Here is an 8,627-nt window from a genome sequence, read left to right as displayed (position 1 = left end):
TTTTTTTTCTATTATTTGGCTACAATAAGCTCATTATATTTTTGTTCTCAAGAACATATCAGATGGGGAAACTCACATTGTTGTGGTGGGATTATGTGGGCCGTTAATGATTACATGTGAAGAGGCCAGTCATGGGAAAATGTCTTTTTACTTAGATAGGTCTTTGATTACGGTTAGAGAAATCGATGTGTTATAATTATCTATGGTCAAGTTGGACAGGTCGAATGTTCAATAGGTTTACCATGATTCCACATAAAGCCCTGTTGTGCTTGTTAAATGGCCCGGGTCCTGGCAGGTCCAAAGGTAGCATTTTGCTCGATAAAAGAGGAGGGTTACTAACAACATGCCATATTTAACTAGAAAACTAGAAAAAACCGGGCGATTATTTTGCTTCTTTATTCTTAAATAAAAGTTCGATGAAATACCTAGCTGAGTTTTACTTTTCGAAATTCGGTCAAAGAAAACTATACAATAATTGTGAGTTGCACTATATTGCTGACGCGTATGTGTCTAAAATTTTGAAAACTAAACTTGCGGTTATAATCAATATTCCCATACTAGAAAAAAGCGCAACGGCCCATATAGCCCCAGTTTCTTCTATACACTTTAACTAGTTGGTATCGCTACAAGTGAGCTGCTTTAATCTCTCCTCCTCGTCAATTCCTCGTGCCTACAGCGCGTCGACCGAAGGCAACCTTTTTATTTAAAAAATCATCACTTTTCAAGTTTCTTCTAGTACCACAAATGGTAGCTAAGCCGGCCATCAAAAAAGCATTATCATTATGGTTATAAAAGCACCTAGAAGTTAATATTACATAACTATATATAAATAGTGACATTAATAATGCTTTATCTTTCACAGTCTCATTATGACTCGACTATCTTTTAACTGTTGTTCCATTCGACGACAACGCGTGCGAGTAGTTTCGCAGCATTTACAGAAGTCTAATAGTAGCACGAAACTGATGCAGAGGACTACAGCTTGAGCAAACCGCGGCGGTCGGGAAGACGGAAACTGACCCTACTTCCTACAATCGATACCTTGACGTCTGCCTAAATTTACCACCACTACTGCTACTACTACTACTACTATCAGTAGTAGTAGCACTAACAGTAGTAGGCAAATTGTATTTGATTTTCTATTTATTGCTTTTTTAAATTTAAGAATAAAAATAAAAGTGCGAAACAAAATATACACAAAAAATTCGTCTTAAAATTTCCCTTCCACATTGTAAGCTGCATACAGCATGTCAATGTACGTCTCCTATAACTTTGGCGACAGGCGGCCGACGGGGCTGCAATAGCACGCCGGTCGACCATCGGTTTATTAATGTTTCACTTGAAAACAAAGCGCAAAATCCATTTTACGGCTCTTTAAAGAACGAGATGGTGAAGATAACAACCATTGTTGTATATATGTTGAAATGAAATGTACGGAGTTGTCTAGCTTTAGATATTTTAATCTATTCTGATATTCTGTAACCATCTATATCAAGCCCGCCGTAGTCGTAGAGGCAGGGATCTCGACACTGGTGTCGCCTATTTCGGGATTTCCTTTTTCGACAGCATCCATTCATTTCGTACCCGCGCATTTGTATCGATATCCTGTATTAGGCGTGTCATGTAAACGTAAAATTAATGGAGCTCACAGAACACATATTTAAAACGTGTAGTGTACCTTGTTAAAATCTATTCACATACCGAAAAGTGCGGGAGAACTAGATAGTAAATAAATTAATAAATAAAAATAGAAATATTTTACAAACATTACACGGTGCGACACAGTTCTTTTGTCGCCGGTTGCTTTGAGCGCCGTCCTTTTTTTCACTAAGAAACTAAAACGATCTGTAGCAGAAACTCAAACATCCTGAAGTCTCTACAAAACCACACTTTTGTTTAATTTGCTGGCATGTAATTTACGTAATGTTGTACATTTGACCCAGAGGTAACAGCGACATCCGCTGGTGCTGCCACCAGAGTCGCTTTCGCTCGAACAAGAATTCGTTTGGTTACACTATGTCTCTTTCGGTGGCTTTTTTCCCACCTTTCTGGTCGGTTCTACGCCCCCTACCGCATCAAACCCCTTTCGTTCTTCTCCGCTCTTTACCACCGCATGCCACAGGCTACTACCGGCCGCCACTTCATCGCCTACCATCACCACCATGGCCCCCAATACCCGGTTTTCAAACGACGACCCGTGGATAGCCGCGGGCCTCCACCGAAATGTTATTTGCTGAGTAACAAAGTGGCTTGCAAGCAATAGGTCAAAGACACTTGGCAAGCTAGTTGCTTTTGTCTCGCTCTACTAAAGGAAAGCGAGGTGCATCACCGAAATAGGGTTGGTCGGAAGACTAGGCGGTTGCCGTCTTCTTAAAGACGACGGCAAAATTCTTTGCTGGTAGCTCTTTCTCTTTTTTGCCCGGCTCCGACGTCATAGAAGTTAATGCCCGTCGCTCTTTCGACGCTGACCACAGTTGAGAACGTACCGAAATTTAGTACTACTTTCTTACTTACAGCAGAAACAGCCGCACAATAAAAGTAGCGAAATTAGTCATTGCTATAACGGGAACTGTCCGCACCCTGGGAATAGCAGTGGTCGTCGTATCTTCTAACAGAAGAGCAAACCAGAGGTGGCGAGAAAAAGGAGAGCGACGGTAAAAAAGCTTTCACTGACGGTGCCCTTTCTCATCATGTGCCGCCATATGTTTGACGCATCAGTAGTATTACCCAAGCATTGCCGCTGGTCTCTGTCGTGTCCGCCAATTCAGCGATTTTCGCCGTTTTTACCCTCAGCTAAACCTCAGAAGCATGTTCACTATAAGAAATAGAAACGAAGAAAAGGAACAAAGATTAGAAGAGCTCTAAGTGGAATGTTCTCATCTGTTTAATAGCAGTGAATTAGAATAACGACAGAGCGTCACATGACTAGACTATAATAACCCCACCCTGTAGTCGTGTAACATAATAAAATGATACCATTTTGTTATCTAACAAATTATAACTGGCTTATTCTAGCGAGTCACTATTGATTTTTGAGAATGTAAAAAATTAAATTCATCGTCTAAACTTAATGTTTACTAACAATCGATAATTAAACAATTGAAGCAGTAATTACAATACAATGATGAACTACATAGCAATTCGAGGAACCTGCTGAGATACGAGGACTTTCATCCATACTCAGGTAGATCGATAACTCGGATGTAGACTGAATTCAAGTAATGATTACGTTACACGGTAACTAGCAAAGCTTTTAGAAGCCACATCCACGCTCTTCTCTTAATTTTCTGTCTTCATATTATATCGAAGAAATTTCAAAGAAGACAACCAAACGTACCATGAACAGCTAAAAGGCAACACGTCCCCTTTGAAGAAATTGAATACAATTTCGCCAAACGCACCCGGTTACATTACACAGGTTGTTTTCGGCTTGGCCTTTATCATGCTGTTACCGTAGTACCCCGTACAACATTCTTTTCTTCGCGCACAACCGGTCTTTAAAATACCTTTGTGTTGTCGAAAGAAGAATTTCTTATTTATGTATCATTTTCTAGCTAATATATATTTCTAGCTAATAGCAAACGTCGGCTGTAGGAGCATCTCTGATCACTAATTAATACCAAAACAAGGTTACTAGAGTCTCTTTCGTATCGTTTCGATTATACGCTGTACATGTATGCGATGTGAGGCGTATGCGGATAAGGTAACGTCTGGCGTTGTGTGCATTGAACTTTAATCTGCATCCGGAAAGACATGACGCAGCTTTAATAACTCGAAATGGTTTTTCTAATACGTATTATACTATCCCTAATTTGTGCTGGATTATGCTCGTCCATTCGTGAATAGTAGTGACTAGCTAACTATATTTAGGTACCAACGTTCGAAAGTTATCTAAATAAGTCTTAAGCGTTGATTTTTTGTATCTCTGTACCCATTAGAACAGATCATGGGTATGTAGAAAGTTTTGTATATGCACCTCATAGATAAATATAATGCCTTTATTCCTAACTTTTTAGATTTCGTCTTCTTTCACCTCTGCCTGTTTTATCTCTTTCATAGCCTGTGCCTAATCATAAATATTATATATAAACTAAGTACTAGGCTAATTTAATCCTTCACACACTCCAGGCTATATCTCGTATTGCGAATCAGACCTTCTTTCTATCTGTCGTCGTGCTTGTTCTTATTTTACCCTCACTTCTTGCCATGCAATGCGTGCATGATAAATTCAGCTGCTCCAGCAGCCGCTTCTACTCTTCAGCTGCGTAGGTACCTGCTCCTCTTGGCGCCTGGCCCTCTTTGTCACTTTCGCAGACAGCAATGTACGATCGTGCATGTGCGAGCAAAGGCAAATCCTGTGCAAAGCCAAGTCAATCCGACCGAGTATAGATATGAGCAACGAACCTCTAATCCCTCATGCTCGTACATCTGGTAGGTGCAGTACACTATAGCGCCGACGACACGATTCCTCGTCCTCGCGTTGTCCAGTAGGGCAGCCAGGACGAAAGAACAGATTTCACAAGCCCCATTCCCAAGTACTCTTCAAAACCAACCCGATTCCTACAGAAATTGCAGTGGTGCATATTTCAACAAGACCTTACAACGTTTTGTTCTCTCAGTGCGTCTACTGCTTTCGGCTGAACAGCGCAGCCACGTTTCATCACCATCGTCACAACTGTCTTTTTGTCTGGATACGACTGACAACATGGCAGCAATGTCCGACAAGCGGCCGACCGTTCCAATCGTCGTTCGACTGACTATAAGCCGTTACAATAGCCCAGCAACTGTTGAAGCCCCACTGCGGCTCCATTTTGCCAGTCGCACGGTCCTTGAGACATGCATTTACCTGGAACGGGCAACAACGCTAGTGGCGAAAGAGGACAAGAAATAACGACCAAGTAAGGGTAATAGTACCAATGTCTGTATTGTCTCAAAATTTAGCTGCTTGTCCTCACCAGAATCATCAGCATCAGCGACACAGAAGAAACTTTTGTTGTCTCATACAGCTATACACATATATACATATATATATATATATGTGTGTGTGTGTGTGTGTGTGTGTGTGTGTGTATGGACTAGAAAAACAGCTATACTTTGCTTTGTTTCGTTTGTGAACGCCCTGCAGACTGTCTGCAAAGCAGTCGACAAGGTATTAGGAAAGCTTTTTCTCGATTTATGCATTGCGAACAAAACGGACTTGAAGATACACAGTTTGACCCTTAACGTCGTCTAAACCATTTAAACCATTTGTATATACGCTACGTGGATCCTAAAGCGAGTATTTGCTTTGGCCAAAGCATTAAGGTGTGTCAAAATTGTGTTAAATCGTACTCGTCATAAGTGACATAATCGTTTGAGCTATAAGGTGACATGACCATTGTTGTGCTTAAGGATATCATATACGTTAGAGATGAAAGCTAAAAATATGGACGTCGTTAATCGTCTCAGAAGTCCTAGGTGCGTGGGATTCAACAGAATCATCACAAATACGTTGACCATGTCTTTTAGAATCATATATATCAAGCGCGACGAGCAGCATGTAGCTGATTTTAACCGTAAGTGAATTATTTTATAGATGAGTAATTTGAAAAATCATTGAGGATTAGAAATCTATGGATGTTGCCGCCAACGTCCTCCAAAAGCTCACTGGGAGATGAGGTGATAATGTGAGATGTAATCTGTCAGCATCAACTTAATTCCCGATTCCGTCCATAGCGACGTAATTTCTGAACATGTTTTCTCGGCTATATGCCATCTTTTTGCATATTGCCTTCATATTCACATTGCAAATTATAAGGACAAAAGGGTGGCCTGTTGAGTAATGCTCCGTTACCCTGACGTAGTTGAACCAGATGTGTAAACCTACTGCACACAAGCAGTTAATTTTCGTGTGGACAGCCCTTAAAGGTGTTTTAATTTGATATTGTATGCAAGTTCTTTAATGACACAAATAGGCCCTATTACAACCGGTCGCAGTCTCTACTAGAACCGTATTGTACTCTTGGTAAAGGATTTTCTCTTCCTGGTCCTTGAATTATTCTACAATATTTCCAAAGTACTTTTGACAGATGTATGTCGGGGTGACATGGAGCTCGACGGGATGCAAATCAGCTTTATAATTATTGTACAGAAGACTAAACGTCCACCTAGGCCGAAACAGACTAGTGTGCTTAAAGAAAACTATATTCTAGTAGCAGTTAGGGCATGATTTTAATTCTATCCTCTATTTCAAGAACTTGAGCCGCAACGACGGGTGGATTACAAAGACGTTTCCCTGTTTAAGCTCGAGGTTTTCACGAAGGAGAAAAAATCACAGTGCGTACATGGGAAGGTTGTCTTCTAAATTCGTCGCGAAATTTTTCTAAGAAAATATGTTTATATTCAACAGGAACTGATCAACAGATGGTTCACACAATACAGAAATAGATCCAAACCACAGATAGCAATATAACACTCGAACAGATTTATACAAGTTGTATGCTCAGCCCGTTGCCGCTTTTCACTTATTGCCTCTTCGATCCTCAGTGTAATCTGCTACCGAGAAAAAAAAATAGACTATGTGTAGATTTATTTAGAATGCTGACATCAGCAAATATACAAGACGGAAAGTGCGCATTGCCTTAAAAGTGATTCGTTCATAAACTTTTACGTTCTGAAGTATGTTTGAATAGCCTGAGCGAGCTTTTGCAGAGGTCAGAGCCCAACTAATGGCATAGACGGCCCGAGTAGTTCTGAAAACAATCTGTCTGCGTGTGTTTGTATGTGTGTGTATATAAAATAAAGAAAAAGAAACCGAAAAGCGTCATATCGGCAGGATAAGAAGAGCGTTTACGAGCGTGCATTTTCTCCCATTTTCTTGTTTTCTGCAAGTTTGTAAGGCCGGTCAAGTTAAAGTTTACTGTGTGAGTTAGTCTCCACCCTTGAAGGTCAACAACGTATGAGCCCTCATGCTGATAACTTTTCCATACGTCCTGTGAAAAAAACGTTCTGTATCATTAACATTTACATTTGTATATATACCATATGATATGAATTATGCGTATATAAGTGTATTAGAACATACCGTATACGAATATCTCCATACCCTTGCATAAACAGGAACATGGATTTCATAGCCAAATCAGGTACTGAATATATTCTGTCAATTAAACGTGTTTAACATTTTCTTGGCCTCTCAAAGCATCATTTTGCAGACAATTACAGAAGTACGTACGTTAGAGATGCCAAATAAAAGGCGCCTATATATGTAGCATATCTATTATACATAAATGTGTATGTGCGGGGGGGCTTAAGGAAGTAAGCAAATCCATCCTTTCATAACTTGCCTACAGTCTGCATACATGCATTGCTCTGTGCATCAGCTGAAGCCCAAAGTTCCACGATGGCATGATGCACTGATTTGCTGATCGGCTGGATTACAGCCTCAATGAAGTCCTCGCTTACTTCAGCTAGCGACCATTTTCAAGGCCAATTAGCTTACAAGGGAAACGTTATCGATTTAGACCTGTTCTCGGCTCTTGTATTCAAGCAGTCCCATCTGATGAGGTGGTTCCAGCAAAGCTTCTTCCCTCATCACTCACCTCGATGTTCAGCCAGTAACTTAGTAAGTAAACGGTAGGAAGGGTTTCTTGAAGATTACGATTCTAATACGCTTGAAGTTCGCTGACCGACCGTTCGTTTGGTCGGTTTTCTAATCAGCCAATTAAATTTGAGCTGACCTAGAGAGTTTCAAGATATTTTATCGATATTTCTGGCGAAGCGTGTTGATAAGTAGTATTCTTGAACGGTCGACATTTCAAGGGTGCGCGAGTGTTAATCACATTATCCTTAACACCGGTAACTCACTAACGGAACTTCATTCGGTAGGTTTAATAGCTCCCCGGCTTCATTTCGACTAAAAAGTTTGTCTTGAATTAGGTGATGTTTAACTATATGAAAATTTAAATATAATCATGTTGATTTTTTAAATGTCTTTAGAATTCGTTCAGGTATATTGTTATTTACGTCAAAGAATAATATCTTTTCTGTACGTCTAAAAGAATCTAATTTAGTTCAAATGTAGGCTAAAAATTAAAAAATATGTTCTTCTTATCTGCAACATCAGATATTTGAATATTTTTTAATAGCTTATCCGCCAGTAAACCTTTTTTGCATATTTTAAGTGAATTACATTACCTATCATCTTCTTTATATAGATAGAAGATAACAGAAACAATATAACAGAAAAGTATCAGCTTTTGGTTCCTCTGTGTTATGTCGCCTCTGAGTTCAACCATAGGTTATGTTTTTTGCTCGACAAATTTTTTGCTGATTCCAAGCTTGAAAAAAAAAACTACGTGTTCTTTCGGTTCTGTGATCCATTGCTCGTGATAGCCAGATGGACCTCTTGGGTCTCGGTACTTTTCTCGATGCCATGGGTGCAGCTGTTGCTGTTACAGACGCATACAAAACGCCTTTACTCGGATGCTAAAGACTGTCGGCCTGGCATCTCTAACAAAAGGCTCACGGTGCACAGAAGACATCAAACTTGGCTAGACACGGACGAGCGTGCTAATGGCAAACAGCTACTGTATGAGTGACGAGAAGTCATTCTTACTCCTACCGAACAAACATACATTGGATGATTG

At 40.1% G+C, this 8,627-nt stretch overlaps 1 protein-coding gene and 1 long non-coding RNA gene across 3 annotated transcripts in view; one reads left to right on the top strand and one right to left on the bottom strand.

Annotated features, from left to right (window-relative positions):
• The window catches only part of LOC111264879 (uncharacterized), a 29,336-nt gene that overhangs the window by 4,507 nt on the left and 16,202 nt on the right, over positions 1-8,627 (bottom strand). The window lies entirely within an intron of this gene.
• The window catches only part of LOC111264880 (uncharacterized), a 153,115-nt gene continuing 149,639 nt past the window's right edge, over positions 5,152-8,627 (top strand). Inside the window, exon 1 of the long non-coding RNA XR_015312858.1 lies at positions 5,152-5,555. This is a non-coding gene — a long non-coding RNA (uncharacterized LOC111264880). The remainder of the gene's footprint in view (positions 5,556-8,627) is intronic.

Source organism: Varroa jacobsoni, unplaced genomic scaffold (assembly GCF_002532875.2).
Source record: "Varroa jacobsoni isolate VJ856 unplaced genomic scaffold, vjacob_1.0 scaffold_909, whole genome shotgun sequence".
Taxonomy (NCBI): domain Eukaryota; kingdom Metazoa; phylum Arthropoda; class Arachnida; order Mesostigmata; family Varroidae; genus Varroa; species Varroa jacobsoni.
Note: the sequence above shows the minus strand (reverse complement) of the source record. Positions and strands in the feature narration are given on the sequence as shown.